This window comes from Anser anser (assembly GCF_964211835.1).
Source record: "Anser anser genome assembly, chromosome: W".
In the NCBI taxonomy this organism is placed as follows: Eukaryota; Metazoa; Chordata; class Aves; order Anseriformes; family Anatidae; genus Anser; species Anser anser.
The window spans coordinates 5,495,153-5,522,545 of NC_139731.1; the positions used below are offsets into that span (position 1 = coordinate 5,495,153).

At 43.9% G+C, this 27,393-nt stretch overlaps 1 long non-coding RNA gene across 4 annotated transcripts; it reads left to right on the plus strand.

The window, feature by feature from the left end:
- The first annotated feature begins 1,514 nt into the window (after positions 1 to 1,514).
- Positions 1,515 to 27,393, plus strand: LOC310888703. Of its 4 annotated transcripts, XR_014576074.1 has the most exons (6): positions 4,009 to 14,388; positions 15,952 to 16,011; positions 18,359 to 18,440; positions 19,267 to 19,469; positions 24,370 to 24,410; positions 25,313 to 25,778. It is a non-coding gene; the product is annotated as an uncharacterized lncRNA (long non-coding RNA). The 4 variants fall into 4 exon arrangements; XR_014576072.1 differs by lacking the exons at positions 4,009 to 14,388; positions 24,370 to 24,410 and adding an exon at positions 1,515 to 1,633 and having other exon boundaries at positions 25,313 to 25,777; XR_014576073.1 differs by lacking the exons at positions 24,370 to 24,410; positions 25,313 to 25,778 and adding an exon at positions 26,726 to 27,393.

Below are 27,393 nucleotides of genomic sequence, written 5' to 3' on the forward strand. Positions count from 1 at the left end.
GACCGAACACCACCGCGAATATACCCAAACTTCTAAACTGTTACTTAGATAATGCTCCCACCTTCCTCCTTGACACAGTCAAAACATTTAAGAACAAAACAGGATTACAAGATGCACCACCGGGGGTGGATTGTTAGGATATAGAGGTGGTAGGTTATCCAATGACTCCCATTCATCATCTTTTTCTTTTTCCTTTTTTTTTTATTTTTTTATTTTTTTGTTCTCTTCTTCGTCAAACTTCTCGTCTGCTTTTAGTGTAAATATTGAGGCTGGAAAAGGACGTGAGATCCTGATCCATAATCCTGCATAATCACTTTCCTCCTGGCTAAAAGGTTCCTTTGAATTAACATGTATATTTAAGGCCTGGCAAACCCAGTCTTCAAAGGATCCGAAAACGGGCCAAAAGACATGTGGTCTTAAAGGCTCCTTTGGCCATTCTGTCATACAATACTGAACCATTTTTAATTTACTTTTTCCCTTTTCTGGGGCCCCTATCGTTCCAATTTCTAATCATTATCCCTAATGGACTTTCTGGTGGTATGTCTGGTAATTTGCTCCCTTTTCTCTGGTCCCGGGTCTTCAATTTTGTCTGACCCATCTAGGAATTTTACTGTGGCAATTCCTACAGCCCTTGGTTGCCTTAGTGAGAGTGTCTTGCAGGGGGTTTAGGACCTATCACCCACCCACGAATCCTATAGGAATCGCTTCGGTCCTTCACCGGCCAAGTCCCTCGCGGGAGATTGGAACCGCGGTTAGAAGACCTCCACAATCGCTTCGGAACTACGTTCCGTCTCAATCACACTCTCACACACACACAGGCAACCGAAACCCACCCAACCGAACGGTATACGCCTTAAATACTTGCGACTCCGTCGTCTTCGTTCGGATCTTCGCGCGCAGAATTACGGGCAAAATATAGTGCTGCAGCCGGCAAAGGGAGCTCATAAAAAAATCTAAATCTTTGCTTGCCCTTATTCAGGTTCAAGATGGCATTAGCCCCGACCTGACTCGAACAGGAGCCACCAAATGGTGGGGGCGCCCCTCCTAGATCAAGTCAGAATTCAGGAACCAAGACCATCCCGGACGAGCCCCCAATTGTTATAAATGACTGAGTCCCAAATAGGATTACAATCAAAGTTTACAATTTATTAAATGAATAGAGGCAAGCAAACAGCGCTGGGTGCGCCGGGAGTCTCTGCTCCACCAGGACGCACACCTGTTACGTAAGGCGGCTGGTTTTTATGCTCCTAGGCTAATACATATTCATTACTACTTCTAGAAGAGGCAGGGTTATTATAATTGGTTTCCCGAATCCGAAGTCCTCCCAGGTGCGCCTGCTTATCAGTCTCTGTTAGTTTCTCGGGGGCCGCTCGGACAGGGAGGCTCGTATTCTTCCTCCTTATCTAGTGGTCTCTTGGCCGGCTGTCAGAAGTTACTGCACATCTGTGCAAAGTCAGCAGTTTTTCTCTGAAGAAATCCCTTTGTTCTCTTCTCGCCTAAACCCAGGCCTCAATGTTAACCCTTCACACCCCTTAGTGGCACGAATTGCTGGACTATTCCTTACATGGGGAAGGGAAGAAGGTAGGCACTCCGAGTTTAAGAATTGATCCGGTAACTCTGTGCACAGACCAAGGTAAGAAATATTAAGTATTGCCTTGGGGGTCGGGTGAGACTCTGTGTGATGTGTGATTGAGACGTACTTTTGTATGAAGCGAGTGTGGAGTCCTGATCCGCGGTTCCGTAGCTCCGCGAGGGGCGCGGCCGGAGACGGACAAAGCATGAGATAAGAGACAGAAAGGAAGAGTCTCGGGAAATTTGGTGTACGGTAAGCCCTTGCACAGGGAAGTGCTTGGCAGTACACCAGGGAAATTTGGTGTATGGTAGCCCTTGCACGGGGAAGTGCTTGGCAGAACACCAGGGAAATTTGGTGTATGGTAGCTCTTGCACGGGGAAGTGCTTGGCAATACACCAGGGAATCTGGTAAACTCATAGGTGTGCGGTACCCCTTGCACGGTAAAGTGCTTGGCAGTACACCCCCATTTTCCAGAATCGAAACGTTAGTGCGTGGTACCCTGCAGGAGGGAAATTTCTGTAGCAGCACACTGACAAGGGCTAGGAAAAATGGGAAATATGAGTTCCAGGGGACAGGGAGATATCCCTGGGGGAGTGTCTACTGACAGTCCTTCTGGAAGAATGATAAGAAATTGGAAAAATAATCCCAAAATTAGAGGAGATGATAAAAGAAAGAAAAAAATAAAAAGGTTAAATATTGTGTATCAGTCTGGACAAAAGAACCAATTAAGGAAACAGCAGTATTTTGGCCAAAATACGGGTCTGATGAAAATTCAGGCTTTAAATTTATATGTAAACAATAAGATTCCTTTTTTTTTTTTTTCGGAGAAGGAGCCAAGTTATGCTCCCTATAATCCCAATATTGCACCAGCAGCAGCCGCTCCAGGGAGACAGGGACTGTAATTAACACTGTCCCTAGAGAAGGAGCGTACTCTAGGCTCTGGCAAGAATTAGAACAAGGTAGAAGAGAGACTGAGAATTTTGCCTTCCCTTATACTAACAGTACTAACATTACTTTTGTATCCTCTTAGGTGAATTCCCCTCTCTCCTTACCAGCAGAGAGGTTAGGAGTTTTAAGAAGGAGATGAAGTCTTTAATTGAGGATCCCAACAGGCTAGCTGAACTATTGGACCAGTTCCTAGGACCTAACTTATACTCCTGGGGGGGGAATTATGTATATAAATATGTTGTTTACAGGGAAAGAAATGGGAATGATCAGGAGGAGAGCTGCTATACAAAAATGGGAGAGAGCTCATCCTCCAGGACCAGGGGTAATACCGGCAGGGCAGAAATAACCACTTGTCAATTCTGGATGGAATAATAATAATGCGCAACACAGAAATCATATGAGAGATTTAGGGTCAGAATGAGAAAGTACTCGGGGATGAATCCCGAGGACCCGGTATCCCAAGGGCTCTTGAAAGTTCATTTTGTGGTTAAAGCCTGGCAAGATACAGGGGAAAAGCTCCAGAAGGTGGGGGGATGTAGTGAACAGTCACTGTGGGGGGCCCTCCTGCAGGAGGCCCTGGAGGTGTATGTCAGGAGGGGAGATGAGAAGGAAAAGCAGAGAGCGAAACTAATGGTATTGACAGTGTAGCAGGTAGTGAGGCAGAGGGTTGGAGAAAGAGGAAGAAAATTTTCAGGAGGAGTCAGGGCCGGGATGGAAAGGAGAGGAAGAGAGATGAAGGATTGGCAGGCAAGGAAACCTGAGGGACAGGCTTTGAAGTGTGGCCAGGCCTGTCACTTCAAATAGGAATATCCGGAGTGGAAGAAGGAGGAGAGAAGGAAAATGGGAAAGTACAGGCTGGAGGAAGACAGAAAGAAGTGTTAAAAAGGGTTATTGAAGGTGTTAAAGGTGTGGTATGTAGTGTTTGACAGAGCTCTTTGAAGTTGAATGAGCAGGGAAAGAGGATGTAGGCATTATCTAAGTAACAGTCTAGAAGTTTTGGTATATTTGCTGTGGTGTTTGGTCAGTTTCCCAAGTACAGGGGAGGAGAGGGGTGGGGGGGGCAGCCTGCTCCACCAGGGGCCTCTCCACAGGCCGCAGGGGGGGCTTCGGCTCCGGCGCCTGGAGCGCCTCCTCCCCCTCCTTCTGCGCTGACTTTGGTGTCTGCGGGGAGGTTTCTCGCTCCTCTCTCTCCCAGCTGCTGTTGAGCAGCAGGTTTTTGTTTGTTTGTTTGTTTGTTTTCGTGGATGTGCTCTCACAGAGGCACGGACTGTGTTGCTCATGGCTTGGCTCTGGGCAGCGGTGGGCCCGTTTGGGGATGGATGAAATTGTCCATTATCTGCCACGGGGCGGTTTCTGGATTCTCCTCGTGGGGGCTGCCACTGCAGCCGCCCCCCCCCCCCCCCCCCCAACCTTGCCATGTGAACCCAATACACTGGGGCAGCTAGATCATTACTGGCCTGTAAAGTATCAGGGATTAAATTAACTAATGAAACCCTAAAAAGTGATGGGGGTAGAAGGGACTGGGATAACAGTGCCACTTTTGGGGGATACCAGGCTGAGACTAGGGGATAAAATGATCTCTGGGCAATTATTGTATGTACCCGAGACAGGGACTAACTTGTTGGGAAGGGATTTGATGATGAAATTGGGCATTCAAATAGTAAATTGTTAGGCTGGAATAACGGTGTTATTAATGGGGTGCTCTCAGACCCTGGGAGCAAAGATATATTTGCCTTTGAGTGGAAAGACTCTGAAATGGGGCGGAAGCAACAATACAGATGGACAATTTTACCTCAGGGGTTTACAGGGCCACCAATTTATTTGGGCAAGTTCTAGAACAGATTTTGGAGCAATTCCAACCTCCCGAGGAGGAATTACTGTTACAATATGTGGATGATCTTGTTAGTGTTGGGGAGAATCGAATGGATGTTCTATTAATGTTTCTCAGGTGATGGATCATACGGTATAATTAAATATTATTAAATGTACTTACATTATCAAGTAATCTATGTATACTGGAAACCTAGGGAGTACACTGAACATTTAAAGGAATCGTTGAAGGGGAACCCTGGGAGGGAATAGGTACAACCTGACCTTGGATAAGGGCCTGGAGATGATGAAATGAGTTGAAGCAGAACCAAGGAGCGGAGGGAGCATGCGTCGAGTGAGAAAGGTGAAAGAGTTCAGCGGAGAGGAAGACTCCTTACTTCATCTGGACGACCACCTGGACGACCACCAGAGTGCGCCACGCATGTGCAAAGGGGAGGGGAGCTAATTAGAATGAAAAGCGAGGCTGATGTTGCAACCTGTAATGAATATGTATACCTGACGCAATATTGTATGTATAAATAACGGCTGGGAAGTAACGGGACTTGAAGCCAGATTTGGGCACCTGCCCCGGCTTCCAGCGCTGAATAAAGCACCTTCATATAATCACTTGGTGGTTATGTGGTTGCTACGCTAACATTTTGGCGACCCAGATGGGACTGCGTGGGCACTGCTGAGGCGGATCGTGTCTCGGTTTCGCTCCAGCCGGCACCGAGGGATTCTCGGGGAGCAGTCGACCACGACCGACCTCCGCTGCTCACGACGTACCACTGGAGTGGTAAGCAAAGGTGCTTTCAACTTTGGGTATTCGGTACCGATTTGGTTGGGAAAGCCTGCCGGTCAGACGCGGCGAAAGCCACGCTCGGTTGGGCAGGGAGCTCCCGGGGTAAGCCTAGGCGCCGTCCGTTAAACAGAGCGAAAGCTCTGCAGGTTCGGCATTGGTAACTGTATTGGTTTGTGCTGAAGGGTCAGCACCTGGTATTACTGGTATGTAAAAAGCGTGCTGCTGCTGCTCCGGCAGCTTTTGGGAAAGCACGCTGCTGCTCCGGCAGCTTTTGGGAAAGCACGCTGCTGCTCCGGCAGCTTCTGGAAAGTGTGCTGTTGCTGCTCTGGCAGCTTTCGGGAGAGTGTGTTGCTGCTCCGGCAGCTTTCGGGAGAGTGTGTTGCTGCTCCGGCAGCTTTCGGGAGAGTGTGTTGCTGCTCCGGCAGCTTTCGGGAGAGTGTATTGCTGCTCCGGCAGCTTCCGGGAGAGTGTGTTGCTGCTCCAGCAGCTTCCGGGAGAGTGTGTTGCTGCTCCGGCAGCTTTTGGGTCCGTATCATAAGCTCAAAATGAAAAAGATTAAAGAAATTCTGGGAAAAGATGTACCTATCCCGCGGACATCCCCGCTGGGGTGTTTGCTAGCACACTGGAAAGAGGGAGGTTTTGGTCAAGAAATGCGGAAAGGAAAGCTGATTGATTATTGTAACATTTGGTGGCCACAGTATAAACTAGAGGACCAAGAAACTTGGCCTGAGAATGGAACATTGCAATATAATACAATTTTACAATTAATGCTATTTTGTAAGTGGGAAGGAAAATATGATGAACTGCCGTATGTGGAATTATTCTTTTATTTGCGCCGAAAGCCTGAATGGCAGCATGCTTGTGGAATAATGGTGCTTGAGGTTTCAACTGAGGAACGTTGTTGTGCATGTACTAAGGAGGGACGCTGTATACAGCATCAGGCAATAGAGAATAATAAGTATTATGGGAAATGAATAATGGAAATATTGATCTGGAAGTTGCGCCGTCGGCTCCGCCGGAAGAGCCAGGACAGGGAGGGAAAAGAGAAAAGGAAGATAGCAGTAGTGATGGAGAATCCCCGATTTTAGTCTCCCCGTGTCACATAGGACCCGGCAACAGCGAAGGGCAGGAGAAACTATAAATGAAGAGGGAGGGAAAATAATCGCTCCCCTCAGGCAAGGAGTGGGGACAGAAGGACCGGTATATGTCAAGGTGCCTTTTTTTCAGCTGGGGATTTAATGATATGGAAGCAAGCAGCCGGCACCTACAGGGAAAACCCAGATAAAGTAGCTAGGATAATGAAAATGATAATTAAAACCCAAAATCCCGATTGGGATGATCTCCAGGTGATCCTGGATACTTTGATGGATTCAACAGAAAAGGACATGGTATTACGGGCAGCCAGAGAGAGAGCCCGAGAAGATACACGTAATGGATTAGTGCTTGGAAATCTAGATCAAAACTTCCCCACCGAGGATCCCCAGTGGGATTATAACACAGGGGATGGAATAAGGAGGCTGAAGAGATATCAAGATTGGGTACAAATCGGGGTACAGAATGCCATGCCCCGGACCATAAATTGGTCAAAATTGTATAATGTCAGGCAAGAAAAAGCGGAATCACCTTCCGCCTTTTTAGAGAGATTGAAAGAAACTAAAGAGCCCTTGGTAAAAAATTCAAATAGGAAATAAGGAAGTAAAATTTTTAATTGATACAGGGGCCACATATTCAGTACTCAATAGATTAAGTGGTAAGATAGGGGAAAGGAAAACTACTATTGTAGGTGCCACCGGGAAGGAGGAAATACGGCCGTTCTTACAACCCCTTGATTTACAGTTTGGAGGTAAAGAAATTACGCATGAATTTTTATATGTACCAGAATGCCCTATTCCTCTTTTGGGACGGGATTTGCTAACTAAACTATAATGTTTGAAGATGGAGAATTGATTATGAGAATCCCGGAATCAAAAGTGGGACAAATATTAATGATTAAAGAGAAGGCTGTTCCTCATATCCCAAAAGAGGTAGAAAATGCAGTAATGCCTGCAATTTGGGAAACGGACGTGCCTGGAAAATCAAAAGTAGCCCAGCCAGTAAAAATTGAACTTAAGGAAGGGGCCCGACCGGTACGGATTAAACAGTACCCATTGAAGCTAGAAGCTAGGCTAGGAATAGTAAAGATTATAGATAAATTTCTTAGCTACCACATTCTGGAGGAATGCAAATCTGAATATAATACCCCAATTTTCCCAGTAAAGAAACCTAATGGGGAATACAGGCTAGTGCAGGACCTTAGGGCAATAAACGAAATAACAAAAGATATTCACCCAGTGGTGGCTAATCCTTATACATTGTTAACATCTGTAAAAGAAAAATATAAGTGGTTTACTGTAATTGATTTAAAGATGCCTTCTTCTGCATACCCATTGACAAGGATAGTAGAAAACTTTTTGCTTTTGAATGGGAAAGTCCACGGAATGGACGAAAGATGCAACTGACCTGGACAAGATTGCCTCAAGGATTCAAGAATAGCCCGACCCTCTTCGGCAGTCAACTAGCTAAAGAAATAGAAGATTGGATTAACCAAGGACAAATTCAGGTACCAAAGGATCGATACCTGCTGTTACAATATGTGGACGATATATTAATAGCTACCGAAGGAGAGTCAGAATGTATTCAGGTAACTGTTGATATTTTGAATCAATTGGGACTAAATGGGTACAAGTTTCTAAACAAAAGGCACAAATCGCGTGCACAACAGTAATTTATTTGGGATGTGAAATTTCTCAAGGACAAAGAAAATTGGGAGTTAACCGAATACAAGCTATTTGTGAAATCCCCGAGCCGCGAAATCTGCACGAACTACGGGCTTTCCTAGGTATGGCCGGGTGGTGTAGACTGTGGGTAATGGACTATGGACTCATAGCAAAGCCCCTCTATGAAACCCAAAAGGCCTGTACATTTACCTGGGGAAGCCACAACAAGAGGCCTTTAAGAAATTAAAAGAAGCCCTGATAAAGGCGCCTGCCTTGGGCTTGCCGGACTTATCAAAGGACTTCCAGCTGTTTGTGCATGAGAGACAACGATTGGCATTAGGAGTACTGACCCAGCGACTTGGGAGCTGGAAAAGACCTGTGGGGTATTTTTCTAAACAATTGGATGCGGTAAGCGCCGGATGGCCCTCGTGTTTAAGGGCCATGGCAGCCACAGTCCTTTTAATACAGGCAAAAGGGGGGCCATTGGCTATCGCCCAGCCGAATGAATCTTAAGAACTACTAACCTATTGAACCCAGCAGTGTTTCTAGGAACAACTGCGGAGGAAGGAGACCTCAGTCATGATTGCGTGGAGATCATCGAACATACCTATGCCAGCAGAACAGACTTAAAAGATCAGCCTCTGGAGAGACCAGACTGGGAACTTTTCACGGATGGAAGCAGCTTCGTGGAAAATGGGACTCGTTATGCAGGATACGCAGTAACTACATCAAAGGTAGTGATCGAGGCAAATTCCCTACCTCCGGGGACTTCAGCCCAACGAGCAGAAATAGTCGCCCTGACGCGAGCCCTGGAACTAAGCGAGGGTAAGAATGTGAATATTTGGACAGATTCAAAATATGCATTCGGGGTAGTCCACGTACATGGGGCATTATGGAAAGAAAGGGGAATGCTATCCTCACAAGGGACTAATATAAAATATCAGGAAGAAATATTGAAATTAATAACAGCTGTACAGAAACCCCAACAGGTGGCCATAATGCATTGTAAAGCTCATCAAGGAGGGATGTCAGAGATTGCAGAAGGTAACAGATTGGCAGATTTGACGGCCCGGAAGGTCGCGCGTGAAGTACGGAAAGTAATGGCTCTAATTCCATCGAAGGTAGGCCTCTCTTGTTTTAAATTACCTAAAGACCCAAAGTATTCAGCAGAAGATGAGAGACTTGCAAATTTGATGAAGGCCCGGAAGAATCCTGACGGATGGTATGTGACTACGACAGGACAACTCATAGTGCCTCCTATAATAATGCGAGAAATCTTACAAATAAAACATAATGAATGTCACTGGGGTGCAGGAGCAATGGTGACCTATTTGAAACGAGGTGTCATCTCGGTACACATGTTAACAATGGCAAAGTCAGTAATGTCAGAATGTGAGCTTTGCTTAAAGAATAACCCGGTAGCAAGGAAACATGCTGAGATGGGGAGAATTAGAGCTGGAATAGAGCCTGGAGATTACTGGCAAATAGATTTCGTGGAACTGCCTAAAGCAAGAGGTTATAAATACCTATTGGTAGGGGTTGATACTTTTTCAGGATGGCCGGAGGCCCTTCCCTGTCGCACCAACCAAGCAAAGGAAACGGTAAAATGGTTACTACAGGAAATAATCCCTAGATTTGGTGTACCATTGGGTATTTCTTCAGACAGGGGACCACATTTCATTGCCAATGTGGTTAAGGAGGTTAGTAGGTTACTGGGAATCACCCAGAACACCCTATCCCACTTACTCCACCCCCATCCTATAGTACTAGCGTTAACAAGCAGGCATAGAGGAATCAATAAGATAGTAGACTAACGAAGATGCGTTAAGATTATACTTACTAATCTCTATATCAAGTTATACTCACTAACCTCTACTAACCTGATTCAACCTAATAGTAATGAAAATACTTGCTCTTGGTATGAGTGAAGTATTTTCAAAGGGGGGAAATGTTAGTGTTGGGGAGAATTGAATGGATGTTCTATTAATGTTTCTCAGGTGATGGATCATACGGTATAATTAAATATTATTAAATGTACTTACATTATCAAGTAATCTATGTATACTGGAAACCTAGGGAGTACACTGAACATTTAAAGGAATCGTTGAAGGGGAACCCTGGGAGGGAATAGGTACAACCTGACCTTGGATAAGGGCCTGGAGATGATGAAATGAGTTGAAGCAGAACCAAGGAGCGGAGGGAGCATGCGTCGAGTGAGAAAGGTGAAAGAGTTCAGCGGAGAGGAAGACTCCTTACTTCATCTGGACGACCACCTGGACGACCACCAGAGTGCGCCACGCATGTGCAAAGGGGAGGGGAGCTAATTAGAATGAAAAGCGAGGCTGATGTTGCAACCTGTAATGAATATGTATACCTGACGCAATATTGTATGTATAAATAACGGCTGGGAAGTAACGGGACTTGAAGCCAGATTTGGGCACCTGCCCCGGCTTCCAGCGCTGAATAAAGCACCTTCATATAATCACTTGGTGGTTATGTGGTTGCTACGCTAACAATCTTTTATTGTCAGTACAGGAGAAAACAGTTGTGAAGGAAGCTACTAACAAGCTATTCAACTTTCTGGGAAAGCAGGGCTTGGGAGTATTGAAAAATAAATTACAATATGTAGAAAGAGAAGTCAAGTATTTAAGGCATCTAATGTCTGAGGGAAAACGAAGAATAAATCCAGAGAGGATTCAGGGAATTGCTGAAAACTAAGAAAGAATTAAACAGTTTTAAGAGAAAGATTTTTTTAAGGAATCAGGAGCCACGAAGTCTGAGGGAAAATGGATACTCCCTGATGGGAGAGAAATGGTGAATAAAGCACGAATGAGGCAAATATTAACTGTTTTACATGAAGAGGGTCATTGGGAGGTGCAAGCAATGTGTGATGTTGTGCTAAGAAAGTATGTCTGTGTAGGAATATACACTTTAGTGAGGCAAATATGCAGAGGATGTGCCATATGTCAAAAGGTAAATAAAAACGTCATCCGTAACCCACCTAGAGGGGGACGGGAGCCAGGGATTTGACCTTTCCAAAGTATGCAGGTAGACTTTACCGAGTTACCTAAAGTAGGGGGACTTAAGTACTTGTATGTCCTAGTTGACCACGTGACTGGATGGGTGTAAGCTTTCCCCTCGGTATCTTATCGGTGGCTAAGGTGTCACTGGAGCAAATAGTCCCTAGATATGGGATAGCTGAAAACATTGATTCAGATCAAGGAAGACATTTCACTTCACAAGTACTGAAAGGGTTAATGCAGGCCTTAGAGATTGAGTGGGATTTTCACACCCCCTGGCACCCCTCCTCTTCTGGGAAGGTGGAGCGAATGAACCAGACATTAAAGAAGCAATTAACTAAATTAGTGTTAGAAACCCAACTTCCTTGGGTAAAATGCTTACCTTTAGCACTCCTAAACACACAGGATCAACATTATCCTGTGTTTAACACACAGGATCAAACAGCACCAAGAAACGATATAGGAATTTCACCATATGAGATGCTGTTTGGATTACCCTATCTGGGCAGAAGGGATGAGATACCACAATTCAAAACAAGAGAGAGTTTTCTTAAGAATTATATTCTGGGGTTGTCCTCTTCTTTGTCATCTCTCAGGACCCGTGAGTTGTTGGCTCAAACCCCACCTTTGGAATTCCCCATTCACCACCATCAACCAGGAAATTGGGTCCTGATTCAGACCTGAAAAGAATCAAAACTCTGGCCTGAATGGGAGGGACTATTGCAAGTACTACTAACTACTGAAACAGTCGTAAGAACTGCGGAAAAAGGTTGGACTCACTATACTCGAGTGAAGGCATCTGTCGACCCTAGTACCTGGGAAGCTGTTCCTACAGAAGACTTGCTGGAAGTTGAAATCGAAGAGAAAAATCTCATAGTGGACTCTGAGCGGGATACAAGCTTACAATTGTAAACTAACCTTTTATTTTCACAGGTAACTAATGAGTGTGACTTGTGATTGAGAGAAAGGACTGGCCTATAGCGAATCAAAGTGCTCCCAAGGGGTTTTTGTTCTAGTAGTAGTGTACATATATCTTATTATTTGTATTGATAATTATTTGGAAACCTAAGGGTTAAAAATAATGACAGGGAAAAATCAACTATTAATTTTGTTTCTAGTGATTGTAAGCCTCAGAGAAAGCCTTGGTCAATTGGCAACTTGGAAAAGGCATGACCAGATAATAGTAAGACGAGGATACCCCATAAAAATAGGGGTGAATGTGACAGAGGGTTATGTACCACAATCTGTCACGTTTGATGCTTGTGAGGTGTTGGCTTGTGGAGATTTAAATGCCCAAGGACAATTGAGCAGAGAGAACAAATAACTGGGAGAGACCCAACAGCCAGATTGAGAATAGCTGTATGGAAACGATCCTCTACTGCCATCAGAGAAAGGGAGAAACTCGAGGAGAAAACAGGAGAGAAAACAGGAGGCCCTCTTTGAAATGCGGCAGTTCAAACATTTGAGATTGAAACAGGGTATGGGGATGTGAATGCCTGGATAGAATGGGTCAAATATACTGTCCAGAGTCTCAACCATAGCGATTGCTATGCTTGTGCCTCGGGACGACCGATTGCCCAGATAGTGCCCTTCCCATTGGGATGGACCAAGGATTCCCAGGGGATGCGATGTATGATTGCATTGTACCAAGACAAGACTGCCTGGGGAAATGAGGCCTGTAAGTCTCTCTCTTTGCTCTTCCCTTCCTTGCGTGATAGCAGTATCAGGGCTCCCCCTGCATTCTCTACAGCTATAGGTAACCATACAGCTTGCCTCTCACGGCAGGGTGTGAGTGCTACCCGGCATCTGGGAGAATTTGCCTTGCGCACGAGGACCTTGAATGCTACCGAGGACTTGATGGGAAACTGCTCAGGACTTGAGATCCCCAGGACAGATCTCTGGTGGTACTGTGGAGGGAAGATCTTACGGTCCACCCTACCATCTAACTGGGGAGGCACTTGTGCACTTGTTCAATTAGCTATACCCTTCACCCTGGCATTTGAAAGAGAAACATCACAAATACCCAGAAGAAGTAAAAGAAGCTTAGGAGTATCATTTGATGATAGAGCGTACATAGATTCTATTGGGGTGCCTAGAGGAGTTCCCGATGAACAGGAAGCCAGAAATCAAATTGCTGCAGGGTTTGAGTCACTGTTCTGGTGGGTAACAATCAATAAGAATGTGGATTGGATTAATTATATTTATTATAATCAGCAGAGATTCATAAATTATACAAGGGATGCGATAAGAGGAATCGCTGAACAACTAGATGCCACCAGCAAAATGTCTTGGGAAAACAGAATAGCATTAGATATGATGCTTGTGGAGAAAGGAGGTGTGTGTGTGTGATACTGAGCAACCATTGTTGCACTTTTATACCCAACAATACTGCCCCGGATGGCATAGTAACTAGAGCATTGCAAGGGTTTACCACCCTTGCCAGTGAATTGGCAGAAAAAGGCATATTTACATCCTTGATCATAGTAGCAGGAGTTTTGACAGCCGTTGGTTGTTGCATTATCCCCTGTGTAAAAGGACTACTACAGTGGTTAATTGAAACTGCACTACTGAAACAAATGACCATGAAGCCACCACCCTACTCAGATAAGGTGATGATCTTAGAGGAGACGGAAAGCAAAGAAGGTGAAGAAGAAGAAGAAATCTACCAAATTACAACTTAGAGAAAAGTTTTGCAAAAATCAACAATTTATAAAAAAAAGAAAAGGGGGAAATTGTGGGAATAAAAATGTTTTTGCAGAGTTACATTGTTTAAAGGTAAGCAGTGTGGTATTGAGATATGCTTGCAGTGATAAGGAAACTTAGCAGGTGACCTTGTAAAATGCAGACAACCAGACTCCTTAGAACAATTAGGTGAAAATCACAGTGTTAAGTCAGATAAGGGAAGAAACATTACCACTTCAAACAGTAAAAAAAGTCAAAAGAAATTTGAAATTTAACAGGCCGGCAACTGAAGGCCTGTGAAGCATCAGATAGATTGTGAACCTGGATTACCCACTCAGTGGGGAAACAGGGGAGGGTCCTTTCATCAAAAAGTATATGAACTGTGTTTTGGAACCATTAGGTGCGCTCCTGCTTGTAGGGTGCCTGCCGTTGCAATCGCGAATAAATTACTACTTCACTGAGATCCTCGCCTGAGCCTAAGTTATTGGCTACGGAGCGTTTCTCACAGCAGCGACCGTGGGTGTACGGGGGAAGTACAGGCCGACACCTGAGGGAACACCTGCCCTTTCGTTTCGTTTCCCAGGGTTCAGGTGCAAACCGACGAGACTAACAGAGTTCGTCATCATAAAGCCCTTCTTCCACGCGCCCCCTGTAACTGTAGAGGCCACGGAAAAGCTCCGCTCCCTCCCTCACTCCCGCCCAGCCCTCCCCCTGGCGTGGTCCGGTTCACAGCGGGTGGGGTGCTGCGGCGGCCGGTTGTCACTATGTAAGATGACGGCTGCTACTAGGGTCGTTCAGGTAGTGGCGCTCGCTCTACGACCGGGGCACGGCTGAGGGAGAGGGGACTGGGAGCCCAGCGCGGGCGGCGGACCTCGCGCACAGCCGACGGGGCCTGAGGTGGCTGGGGTCTGAGGCGCCGGCGGGGAGGCCGCTGTCCTTGGCGCGGGGAGGGGTCGTTGGCGCGGGGCAGGGCCGGCCCGGCTCTGCGGCGCTGCGGAGCTACCCCGGGGAGCGCTGGCTGCGCGCCGCTGTGCCTTTCGGTACTAAATTCCAAGGCAAGCTTGTTCTGCGCCTCCTCTATTGTGCGGGGTCGCTTTTGTCCTGGAGTAATTCCAGCGTGTGCGGTACGTCCTAGGCGGTAAACATGTTTTTACCCTACTCGTGCTGTCTAGTCATTCGACCCCGTTGTGACTTGCGGAAAACGGACTCCACAATCAGTAAGATTGTGAAGTAGGTATGTTTATTCAGCGCTGGGCAGCACGGGGGGTAGTCCCGCCAAAGTCGTGCGCGCCTGACGCGGCAACTTGCCTTGGTTATATGCAGTAAAGAGTTACATATGCATGAAGTTTCACAATACGCCTATACATATTCATAACCTGTCCCCGCTTCATATTAAAATTAGTTCCAAGGAGTCATTTCCATAAACTCCTCCCATCTGCGCTTGCACAGTGTATTCTGGTGGTGGTCATCGGGGGTCGTGGGGATGAAGATTGATGACTCTTCCTCGTCACTGCTAGTTGACCTCTTGTCTTTGCACAGACTCAGTTGCTCCTTGGCTCTTGTCCATCTGCAGGACCAGTTTCTACCAGTTTCTTAAGATAGGCTCACTCTCTTATTAGGAGACTGACCTTGGTAAGGGGCCCAAGGCTGCTTGCTTTAGTTAATTTGCACAATGCACCATAGTTAGCAAAGACACTAAGTAGCATCCTGGTTTAATGCCGTCGGCGCTCTATCTCTACTTGATAAGGTTCTCCTAACTCCCTCTCTCAGTTGCATGTTTCACCTCTGGTAGAAAAGGATGCTACAGGGAAGCCCCGAGTTGCCCCTTTTGTACATTGTTCAAGGGGAGGGCACTAGCCAGTATCTCCTTTCTAAGTCATCCCTCTTCTCTTTAAGGTGAAGGTGAGACATGGAGTCTTCTTGAAAACACGTTTCAAAAATAAGCAGAGTGGCTTTGAAAACCAGGGTTCATATCTTATTGTTTTTCTTAATGAAACTAGTCGATCCTGTCCAGCCAGATGAAAAAATACAGCTTGCAATTCCATGTGCTAAAACTTTATAATTCCATTTATGCCACTGTGATAGCTATTTCTGCATACGTACTGATTGCTGTGAAAAAAACAAAGAGAACACTTATTCCTGTTCTGGACACTAGGGTGGAGGAATACCTTTAAAGGTGAAGTTTCTCCTTGGGTAAAATAAAAAATAAGTAATGTTTATAAAAGTTTTGGTGAACAAAGCAACAGTATAGAAGAGTTTGTTTAATACATCGTATGTTACATTTTATTATTGTAAAGTTAACATTTGTCTAGAAATACATATTACTCTCCCTGGTTCTCCTACTACTTTGTCTTGTTCTAGGTAATCAAGCCACATACTCTATTAAGTACCCGGGCAGAAAAAGTAGTCCCAGACCTAAAAGTAAGTATTTCATCTATAAATAAAACTTGCACCACATTTATTTGCATTACCTGTTTTATACAAGAACCAGCACACGCTTTTTCTGCTTCGACTAAATGACAACTGATTTTGAGTAGGGTTTCTGAAACTGTTTGTTTTAGTTTGTAGGTAACTTTTTGACTCTTCAGACTCTCTACAACTGTGGGAATACATATAATACATGCATGTCTTTATTTCTTGGTTAAGATTCCCAAAGATTTCCAGTGTTGTTTTCCTACTTACACATTTCTGCAAGTACTAATATTTACCTGAGGTAATTGTGCCAAAGTCAGTTTGAAGCAGCCTTAGGCATTCAATGAAATTTGCAGAAATAATGTTGCATTTTCCTTATTCCTTCTTTTCCTAATTGGAGTGTGCAATGTCTGTGATATTTAAAACCCTGATTATAGCTGGAAGAGCCATCCCACTGTACATTTTAAGAAGTGTTTCCTAGTGCTATTAATTAATGTTAAGAAAAAAATATATATTCATGGCCATCTTTGACACCTCAATTTTTATACCTATAGCTATGTTGATATTTATAGGATCCCTTATACCATTACATTTAGACATCAGTTATATGAGCTGTATGTTGTTTTAATAATCCTTTTGAGTCAATAAAGCATTTGAAACTAAAAAAAGCAGATGTATTATGAAGCTCTATTATATTATTCTCATTTGTTTAGAAATGATGGCTGTTTTGACTTATTCTTTTTAGTTCATTACCTATATCTTTTTTTCCTGATACTCGAGTCATTTTTTTTCAGCACTAAAAGGATCTCTTAGAAGCAAAAAGTTTGTTTAGTCATCTGAAGATTCACCTTTTCTGCTGATATTCAAACATTAATGATGGCTAAAACATCTGGATTTTAAATTTCAGAAACTTATCTTCAGACTTTAAACACTTAACTTTATAAAACAATATGAAGAGTAAATATTCAGTAAAGAACAATTGGAAGAATCTTAATATATGAGTAACTGTACCATATATTTGCCACAGCATTATCACTCCTGTGATTTAGCTATAAGTTTAGTTTATCCATTAACATTACAAAGTATCTACAGTGCACATCAATGCCACTTCTGACTTACCTTTGAATTCTTCAGGAAATATTTTTGCAATAACTTTCTGTCAGAATTCTGTACATTGTACACAGTTTAGCCAATTGCAGCACCTCTCATGCCAGTGAATTGCTTTCTCAGTCTTAAAAAAAAAATGTTATTTACCTAATGTTTCTCTCTTCATCAGAAGATTTTTGTGACTATATCTTTTAAGTATGTTAGACCTTTCTACCCTAATTGGGTTCTGTCACCTCGGTAGTAAATTGCAATCTGTCTCATGTTGCTCGAACACTGTAGCAATAACTGCATTTCACTGTACTAGATTGCTGCTTCTACATAGCCAAACAGAGCTCTGCAGATCAAGAGTATACTTTTAGGGACATGGATGCTTGAAAGCCCAGCCAAATTCTTTTGTCACATTACTACCGCAATAGGATGGTCTCAAATAGGAAAGGGAAAATTGTAGTAGAGACTATCTGAGCTAAAGCAACAGCAGTATTAGGTCTGGTACTTTTGAATCTTGACTTATTGTGTTTTTAATTGGCTAATGTTTCTATTCCATCTACACATCAGACTTGAAAATCTACAAAAGAGGAAATCTTAGAAAAATCTCTAAATATTTTTGTGGCATATAAAACAAACTTGGAGAAACTGTTTCTTGTTTTTCATATATAAGGTGTGTTATTTCTTGAAACAAAAATACATTCTAGTCATTAATAGCCAAAACAATTTATCAGTTGTGTGTTGTTAGAAAGCTGATAAGCAGCTTTCTTCTGTTTTCATCTTCTGCACCCTTTGCCTCCTACTCTTAAATTTTAAAATTTCAGCTTAATGGCATGTACCCTGTTCAGATTGTGATCCGTTAGATGGGCTCTCTTCCTCCTTGCTCTGTTTGGGATCTTCCTTTGTTCCTGAACCACCTGATCAACTTGCAACTTTCAGATACAATCTTCTGACTGAGACGTTCTGAATGTCTTTTTTTTTTTTTAACACCCAATAGTGGTTTGATCATTTTGCTACAGCTTTTTGACATCCCTATCCTGATACTGACTCATACTCACTATGGCTAAAACAGACTCCTCCTCTCCTTTGTCCTTACTGATCTTATTGGAGGCAGCAGGAGAGAAACAGACAGTGCTGTCATTTTAACTCTTTGCATTCTTTGACTCATCCAGGTCTGTTCAATCTCGATGCTGCTTATTTTATAATTATATAGTCATTCTGTCCCAGTTGTTTAGATGTTGCATTTGTCTTGCTCACTTTTCAGGTGCACGGAGAAGGACATCCTGTGGAAGCGTTCTGCTTTATCAGGTGTTTTAACCTTATATAGAGGCCTGAGTGCTTCTGAAGTAAGTGCTATGAGACTCAGTCCTGCCTGGTTTGGTAAATTAATAGTTTCATTGTAAGATCAGCCATGGTGGGACAGAACTAAGGTCCAAAATGCTGCCTTTGATAAATGCTGCCCTTTTGTCATCCTATCCTCAAACTGAAGACAATTTCTCTAATGTGAATTCATTAAGCCTGGCTCCTGGCCGTCTTCTGTGAAGTATTTCATGCTCTCCTTGGTTTCCGCATTTCATTAACAATTTGATTGGTGATGTCCAATATGTGGTGTTCATTCTGCACATCATTAACATAATTTGATATGCTACCATTATATAATATTAAAAATGAGTACAACATTGCACTGCATGTTGTGGTATGTCACTGTTGTAAAGTTTATCTTTCTGTAAGTCTTTATCTTTTTTTCATGTCTTTACATATACAGTAAACAAGAAGCATCATTTCAGTGGATCTTAGTTATCTTTGTTATCTTTCTACATAACCCTTTCTACACACACATTTATGATACTTTATGCTTTTTCTGCAAGTGCAGCTTCCCAGTGGAAAAAAAGCCTGTTAAGATATATGGTGATTTATCTTCTGTTTCCACACCAATATTTCTGCCACTCAAATATGCTTTCTTTTAATTTCAGAATGTTTTCGCTGTGCTCCTGATATATTTAACAACAACAAAAACAGGTTGTGAAAAGGAGAGTATTTTAATTCTTATAAATATTTGTTATAATGAGGAAAATTAATCATCAATAACTGGTAACTTTTATCTACTATTCATCTAATTCATTTTACACTCTTGTTATATTTCCGTAAATGGTTTTACATTCTGTGTTTCAGTACAGGAATCTCTACAAGCAAGTACGCCACTGCCCCAAGCTTCAAAAGCACAAGAGTCCGTAGGAGGCAGACCACTGACCTTCCAAAATATTTCACCTGTCAGTAGGGTACAAGGGGCACCAGACACTTCTGAACTGGCAAGAACCTTGACTCAGAAATTCAGAAGAAAACTTATGTCAGATGAAGAGATTGAATATATTAAAGTAAGTTTCACTTATTTGTGCGTAATCTCTGTATTTACCTAGCTTTTATATGATTCCTACAGGTTCTTCAAAGTTTCAAATATGGTATTACATTGTAATTCTTGGTAAGCATGTACTCAGAGCTTCAGCAGAATCATAGAATATCCTGAGCTGGACTCGATGATACTTGTGGGTCCCTTCCAACTCCTGGATCCACACAGAACCACCAAAACCCAAATCATATTTCTGAGAGCATTGTCTAAATGCTTCTTGAACCCATTCAATGCCATACCTCTTGGCCCAGGAGGTGACAAGATTATTTCAGCAGTGACTCCCATTGTCTGACTCAGATCTCTGGTGTATCATGGCACTATAGAATTTGCCTTTCCAGACCCAAGATGGTGTTTTGGGCAGTGGCATGTTTATTGGGTATGTTTCCAGCCACCCGGTAGTTGCTTCTACTCTGGTAAGTACGTAATGCTTGCCTTGGTGGGTTTCAATTTCAATTTTTGAAGCCTCGTCCACCTCTTTCTTATTCTTTGGTGGCGCGACTCTTGGGCATGAGAGCATCTACATGCCATACTTTTACAGCCAGGTTCTCTACCCGGGTAGCAATATCTTGCCACAATGCCACAGCCCAGATAGGTTTACCTCTGTGCTGCCAGTTCCTCTGTTTCCATTGCTGTAGCCACCTCCACAGAGCGTTTGCCACCAACCATGAGTCAGTATAAAGATACTGAATATATTTACACTGACTCATAGATGGTGGCAAGAGAAAAGTACAGAGAACTGGCCACTGTTCTCTTTCAGCAATTTTTAGGGCCAGTTGGATGGCTTTCACTTCTGTATTCTGACTCGACTTGTCTTCCTCTTCCATGGCTTCCACAAATAGTGAGGGACTCCACACAGCACCTTTCCACTTCCGATGGCTCCCTACCATGCAACACGATCTGTCAGTGAACCAAACAATGCTTTCCATCTTCTGGCAATTCGTTATATGGTGGTACCGCTTTGGCACGAGTTAGCTCTTCAGCTGATACTCTGAAATCTCTGCCTTCTGTCCAGTCCATGCTCTCTTCCAGGATTCATGGGTGGTTGGGTTTCCCCATTCGAGCCCACTGTGTAATTAACGCTATCCACTTACTCCACGTAGCATCAGTTGCATGGTGTGTAGTGGGGATTTACCCTTTGAACATCCAATGTAACACAGGTAGCCGTGGTGCCAAGACAAGCTGTGCTTCTGTACCCACAACTTCTGAAGCAGCTCGAACCCCCTCAGACGCTGTTACCATCTCCTTTTCAGTTGGGGTGTAGTTGGCTTCTGATCCTCGATAGGCCCGGCTCCAGAACCCCAGAGGTCGACCTCGAGTTTCTCCTGGGGTCTTTTGCCAGAGGCTCCAGGTGAGGCCATGCTCCCTAGCTGCAGTGTAAAGTATGTTTTGCACAGCTGGTCCTGTATGGAGAGGCCCAAGGGCTACTGCATGAGCTATTTCCTGCTTGATTTCTTCAAAGGCCTGTTGTTGCTCAGGGCCCCACTCGAAATAGTTCCTCTTTCGAGTCACTCGATATAGAGGACTCGCAAGCTGACTATAGCCTGGAACATGCATTCTCCAGAATCCCACAAGGCCTACGAAAGCTTGTGTTTCTTTTTTGCTAGTTGGCGGAGACATAGCTGTTATTTTGTTGATCACATCCATTGGGATGTGGCGACATCCATCCTGCCATTTTACCCCCAAGAACTGGATTTCCTGTGCGGGTCCCTTGACCTTACCCTGTTTAATGGCAAAACCAGCTTTCAGGAGAATGTAATTATTTTCTTCCCTTTCTCAAAATCTTCCGCTGTGTCACCCCACACGAGGATGTCATCGCTGTACTGCAGGTGTTCAGGAGCTCCCCCCTGTTCCAGTGCGGTCTGGATCAGTCCATGGCAAATGGTAGGGCTGTGTTTCCACCCCTGGGGAAGTCGATTCCAGGTGTACTGGATACCCCTCCAAGTAAAAGGAAACTGTGGCCTGCACTCTGCTGCTAAAGGGATGGAGAAAAATGCATTAGCGATATCAATTGTGGCATACTACTTGGCTGCCTTTGATTGCAGTTCGTACTGGAGTTTTAGTATGTGCAGCACTCAGCAGTGGCGTGACTTCATTCATAGTCCACTGTTAGCCTCCACTCTCCATTAGACTTTTGTACTGGCCATAAAGGACTATTAAAGGTTGAGTGAGTCTTGCTGATCACTCCTTGGCTCTGCAGTTGACCAATTAGCTTATGGATGGGAATCAGGGAGTCTCTGTTGGTACAATATTGCTGCCTGTGCATAGTTGTGGTAGCGATTGGCACTTGGTGTTCTTCAGCTCTCAGCAACCCCACAACAGAAGGGTCCTCTGAGAGACCGGGCAAGGTAGACAACTGCTTAATGTCCTCTGTCTCTAAGGCAGCTATGCCAAAAGCCCAGCGGAACCCTTTTGGGTCCTTGAAATATCCTCTTCTAAGATAGTCTATGCCAAGGATGCACGGAGCATCCGGGCCAGTGACAAAGGTGTGCTTTTGCCACTCATTCCCAGTTAGGCTCACTTCAGCCTCCAATACAGTTAACTGCTGGGATCCCCCTGTCACTCCAGAAATACAGATGGGTTCTGTCCCTTGGTAGCCTGATGGCATTAGGGTACACTGCACACCGGTGTCCACTACAGCCTCGTACTGCTGTGGGTCTGATATGCCAGGCCATAGGATCCCCACAGTCCAGTAAATCTAGTTGTCCCTTTCCTCTTCCTGGCCAGAGGCAGGGCCCCTCTCATCCTGGTTGGAGTATCTATCATTTAAGTCTTGTAAATGTGAATCTATCAGGGTCAAGAATAATATCAGCCCTTCTACTCCCTCTGGGGAACTGCCCAACAGAAACCAGAGCAGTAATTTTCGTAGGACACCCACTTTTTGCTGCTGTATTTCCTTGTACTTCACGTACCTGAGCTGCTAGGATCAAGGTATGTTCACCATCCCACTTCCTCATGTCTTCCCCATGGTCTCACAGATAAAACCACAGTGTGCCATGTGCTGTGCATCCATGGTACTCTCTCCCTCGAGCAGGAAAATGCTGACTCTTAACGGCTGAGTTACCGCTACATCTGGGTGAGGAGGAAGATCTATGTTCTTCAAGGTGATGGACCCGTTGGGACAGTTTCTCCACCGCTGAGATGACGGCCCTTAGTGGGGCAAAGAGATTTTGCTCATATTGCTGGAGCTGGCTGGACGCAACATCCACTGTTGGTCCTATCCCATATCTCCAGTTTATTGCTGCCAGCGTGCTAGCATGTCATGATGGTGTGCTCCGTGCAAACATCCGCCATGTGGATGGCGTGTGCAGGACTTCATCAGGATCTTTGTGTGTCTGGGCATTGTCCAAATCACTATAAACCATCTCCAGCACAGCTAATTCCCTCAGGTGCTGGAGACCTTTCTCCATGGTGGTCCACTTACCCAGTTGATATACAGTATCTTCCTTGCAGGGATATCTTTCCTTCACACCTGACAGGAGTCGCCTCCAGAGGCTGAGAACCTGTGCCTCTCTCCCAGTTTCTCTGTCAATGACCCTTTCTCTAGAGAGGGATCCCAGCTGCTTGGCTTCCCTGCCTTCTAATTCTTGACTACTGGCTCCAGTGTCCAAGCATCGGAACAGTCAGGTGAGAATGTGCTCACCTGGGTGACGACGGAAATCCCTTCATATATCTCGCAACTCATTCAGGGATAGGGATTGGGTGGTTTCTGACTCGTTTATGATTTCTGTCTCTTCCTCTTGTTTTTGTGATGGCTCTGCTCTAGAGCTACCTGCCTCTTCCACTTCTCCCTCCCAGAACTTCTTAGGTGGAGCTTCTTCCCTCACTAAATGAGCTGACTTCCTGCAAAATCCGCATGGAAGTACAGAGTGAAGAAAAATATTATTCTCTACTTCCCATCAGTGAGCAATGTTCATCCATGCCCTGGGAAGCAAGGCCTCAGCCACTACATAGCAGTTGTTTGGGAGGATAGACGTCTTCATAACGAGATACTTTTATTGCTGAGTGTGACATCATATGGTATGGAAATATTCCTTTGGTCGGTTTAGGTCAGCTGCCCTGGTGATGTCCCCTCCCCACTTCTTGACCACTTCCTGCCTACTGGCTGGGGGGGGGGGGGGGGGGGGGGTTGGAGAGAGTCTTGATGCTGTGCCAGCATTGTTCAGCAATAGACAAAACATTGGTGTGATACCAATGCTGTTCTAGCTACAAGTGCAGAGCGGAGCATTATATGGACCATTGCAGGGATAGTTAACTCCATCCCAGCCAGACTCAGTACACCCTTCTTGGCTGCCAGGGCACACTGTTGACTCATATTCAACTTGCATTCAACCGGAACGCCCAGATCCCTTTCTGCAGAGCTGCTCTCTAGCCTCTCATCCCCCATTCTGTATGTATATCCAGGATTACCCTCTCCTAGGTGCAGAATCCAGCACTTGGCTCTTCTTTTAATTTTAATGTGGTTGGTGATTGCTTAGCCCTTTATTCTATCAAGGTCTCTTTGCAATGCCTGTCTACCCTTGTGGGAGTCAACAGCTCCTAATTTAGTATCATCTACAATCTTGCCTAGTATGCATAGGCATACTGTCCTGTATCCGGATCATTTAGAAAAGCATTGAAAAGAACTGTCCCTAAAATGGAGCCCTGCAGAATCCCACTAGTGGCTATCTTTGACGCACAATACCCAAACTACAAATTCTTAGTACACAAGGTACCTAACTCTTACTCATTAGTAGCTTGTGATATCACTGAATAGAGAGGTACAGACTTTAAACAGATACAGAAAGCTAGCAATAGCCATAGCCTACATTATTTTTTGTCACTACCGTTTTATAACAGCTATTAATGTGTAATTTGAATATGTTTGACAGGAGCACAAGTCTGTACATAGACCAGCAGAGGCTATTAACAGGTACCTGAAGTTCAAAATATTTTTCAAACTATACGTTTTTATAAGTTAGTTAGTTATTAGTAAATTAACTCTCAGATTTCTATTAGTGGAAACATTTTATTAAACTTGATATAAATATTTCCTGCAATATATTTGCAATTATGGCATTTTACATGAAAGGCAAAAAATACCTACTTTACTTTTCTTCTGTAACAATTTTCACTTGTAAACATTGTTACTTAAAAAGGGAGAATGCACAAAATTTGAAGAGCTGGAGTGGTGTTAGTTTGAAACAAAAAAGATACCAATGTAGCTTTTCTTAAACAAGTTTACATAAAGTCTAATCATGTTAGTAGAGGACATAAGTTTTCCTGCATGCACTAGTAGGGTACTATGATAAGAGAAAATGAATTGTTTTCCATAGCAATACACTCCTTGACTGCTAGCATATATATATTTTTTAAACTGTAAGGTAAGTTCTGAAATAATTTTGTTGCCAAATAATAGATTTCTGATTTCTCATAAGGATCATAATGGCTGACCTGGGCTTTGTTTTTACTTTGCACTTTGGAATTAGGGCAGTGAAAATAATTCTAAACCTTCTGTTCACTACTGTTGTGTTTATCACACCTTTCTAAAGTGAGTAACAGTCAGGTTTCTTCAGAATGGGAGAAAGCAGCTGTATTTATAGGCTACAGGTGTTTTTTTTTATGTTTTTTTATATATCCCCCCCAAAACTGAGCTGTTACTGATGGGTGCTGACACTTTCATACTCAGTGCATGTTCTTATTTAGATATTGATTTTAATTTCTAAGAATTTAAAATTAGAACTCTATTAATCTCTAACAGTGCAAAAGAAGATCAGATCTCCCTTTCCCCTACTTTCAGTGGAATATATTTAACTGTCTATTTTTCTTTTACAGCGTGGAGGTCCAGAATAATTACTAAAGACAGTTCATTTGCTACTGTTGAGAAATGAAGTATTGTATTCATAATAAAGGCATTTCTTCAATATAATAAGTAATTGTATACTGATAGCTTTAATAAAAACCCTAATATGAAGAGTAAAAAGGTTGACACTGTATTAATTTGTGATTGAGAGATTTTCTGTTGATGGCTAACTAATAATTAAATATATTTGATGTCTACATCATTAAAATGTCTAATTAGTCATTATACAAAGTTGGCAATATAACTGTTTTTGAGAAATGATTTTACTGGCAGGAAAGGGACACTGAAGTATTCTCAAAGATTAAAACTTTGTGGTTGTTCTTAGTAGCTATAAAACTTCTGTCTGGCAGTGATATCCAGTGGGCAGCTGTGTAGCAGCTGTCTTCCCTGAATATCTGATCTGATGCTGGCAACAAAAAAGGTTGTTGTTGGATTATTTAAATTATTAACTGTTTCAGAAGGGAGCTATTTTGTGGTGGATGAAAAGCTCAACATGAGCCAGCAGTGCACACTTGCAGCCCAGAAGGCCAACTGCATCCTGGACTGCATCAAAAGAGGAGTGGCCAGCAGGTCAAGGGAGATGACTGTCCCCCTCTACTCTGCCCTTGTGAGGGCCCACTTGGAATACTGCGTCCAGGTCTGGGGCTCCCAGAACAAGAAGGATGTTGATCTGTTAGAACGGGTCCAGAGGAGGACCACGAAGATGATCAAGGGGCTGGAGCACCTCTCTTATGAAAAAAGGATACCTCTAGGATTGAATTTTAAGAAAACGTTAAGAAAACGATAGTTTGTAGTCTATAACTATGAATTTCCTTGCAGCAGCTGAGACAGAGTGAGGCTGAGCAGGCAGTGTTATTGTCCTGGTTTCAGTTAGGACAGAGTAAATTTTCCTCCTAGTAGCTGGTAGGGTGCTGTGCTTGGGATCAGGATGAGAAGAGTGCTGATAACATGCTGATGTTTTAATTGTTGCAGAGCAGTGCTTACACCAGGCCAAGGACTTTTCAGCTTCTCGCTCTGTCCTGCCAGCGGGCAGGCTGGGGGTGCAGCAGGAGCTGGGAGGGGACAGACCCAGGACAGCTGACCCAAACTGGCCAAAGGGGTATTCCATACCATCTGACGTCATGCTAAACAATATATAGGGGTGGCTAGCCAGGGTTGGGGGGGGCCGTCTGCTCGGGGATAGGCTGGGCATCGGACAGCAGGTGGTGAGCAATTGCACTGTGCATCACTTGTTTCATACATGTTATTATTATTAGTACTATTATCATTATTATTATTATTAGCACTGCTGCACATGCTAAAACTCCAGTACGAACTGCAATCAAAGGCAGCCAAGTGGTATGCCACAATTGATATCGCTAATGCATTTTTCTACATCCTTCTAGCAGTGGAGTACAGGCCACAGTTTGCTTTTACTCAGAAGGGTGTCCCATACACCCGGAGTCGGCTGCCCCAGGGGTGGAAACACAGCCATACCATTTGGCATGGAAATATCCAGTCTGCACTGGAGCAGGGGGAAGCTCCTGAACACCTGCAGTACGTTGATGACATCATTGTGTGGGGTGACACTGCAGAAGAAGTTTTCGAGAAAGGGAAGAAATTAGTCCAAATCCTTCTGAAGGCCGATTTTGCCATAAAACAAAACAAAGTCAAAGGACCTGCAGAAGAGATTCCATTTTTAGGAATAAAATGGCAAGATGGACGTCGTCAAATCCCAATGGATGCGATCAACAAAATAACAGCTATGTCTCCACCAACTAGCAAAAAAGAAACACAAACTTTCCTAGGTGTCGTGGGGTTTTGGAGAATGCACATTCCAAATTACAGTCTGATTGTAAACCCGCTCTACCAAGTAACCCGTAAGAAGAATGCTTTTGAATGGGGCCCTGAGCAACGACAAGCCTTTGAACAAATTAAGCAGGAAATAGTTCATGCAGTAGCCCTGGGGTCAGTCCGAACAGGACTAGATGTAAAGAATGTGCTCTACACCGCAGCCGGGGAGAATGGTCCCACCTGGAGCCTCTGGCAGAAAGAACCTGGGGAAACTCGAGGT